Source organism: Alligator sinensis, unplaced genomic scaffold, assembly GCF_000455745.1.
Source record: "Alligator sinensis unplaced genomic scaffold, ASM45574v1 scaffold1318_3, whole genome shotgun sequence".
NCBI classification, from domain to species: Eukaryota; Metazoa; Chordata; order Crocodylia; family Alligatoridae; genus Alligator; species Alligator sinensis.
Window position 1 is genome coordinate 920,234 of NW_005842634.1, and position 1,360 is coordinate 921,593.

Consider the following 1,360-nt stretch of genomic DNA (forward strand, 5'->3'; position numbering starts at 1 on the left):
TCTTTCCTGGCATCCCCACTCACAGTAGTGTTTTGAGTTTGCAATGACATGCAAGGCAGATCTATCAAGCAGTGAATTACAAAGCGGCACACACAAATGTGATATTTACATTCCTTATGGAAAGGCTGCAAAATGTAAATGGGCATTTTAGCATCATGGCTTGGGCTTATTGATCATGCTGTTGCATGTTCTTTGTATTGAACACCTAAGACGTGGAGCCTTAAGGAATGAGCTGATTTGGCACTTCGGGTGAGCGCTGCCAGATTTGGGGTTGGGGGCATGTGGAATACAGATGGTAGTCTCCGCTTGCAAGCTTACTTTTGTACCCTGCAGCCTGCTGGGAAGGATTGATTACTCTGCTCGGAAAGTGGAATTAGCAGATGTTATTGATGTGGGACTGGTATTATCCACAGCACATACTGTTGATGTGGAGAAATACCACATATGGTATCATTTTTAATATCCACCCTGCCAAATCTTTTAAAATAAACCTGCCATTTATTTGTATTGATCCAGCTTTGCTAATATCTATTTCTGGTCTCCAAGTTACTACTGTGAGGAAGGGCAAGATGCATTAAGCCTTTGTCTTCGGCTCGGTGGCACATTGCAAAACAATTGGCTAATGGAAGGAAATGATTTCCAGAAATCTTGTTATTGGGGGAGGGATCTTTGTTTTGTTTGTATTTTGATTTTGTTTTCGCTCTACTCTTACTGCTCTATTTAACAACGAAATAACAAGGCTGTTAGGCTGGCTACCAACTCCCCAGATGGTCATAAGGAGAACTTGGTGCTATATTTATGTGATGGCTGCATCATAAAAATGGAGAAACACATTCTTTAAGTCACTGGTTCTCAACCTTTTCAGACTCAAGGCACCCCCTGCTAGACTCGAGCCATCCCTCTCTAGACTCAAGGCACCTCTTGGGAAATGTCAGCTCTTAGTGTTCACTTGGATTTTTGACTACAGAAAAATAATAGAGCGATTCTTCCATCACAAACAACTCAGAACAGCCACAGCAGGTTGGAATGTTTTTAACACTCTGGGTTTATCTTGTGAATCATGTTTGCGCTCCTGACAGTGCTCAAATCGTGGGGTAACTCATGTCATTCTTGAAAGGATCTCAAGACCCCCCAGTGTGCCATGGTTGAGAATCACTGCTTTGGGAGAGCTAGTTTTGCGCAAAACCCTGAGACCAGACAACTGCACATGGAGAGGGAGGGGGATTGAAGAGCCTGGAAACTAAGTGAGAATTCAGATCCACATTTCCAGGTGGCCTCTGGCTGTATGTGGGGTTGAAACAGAGCCCAGGAACTACAGGATAGTTGAATCCAAAGCCAGACCTGGAGCTGCTTTCAGCAG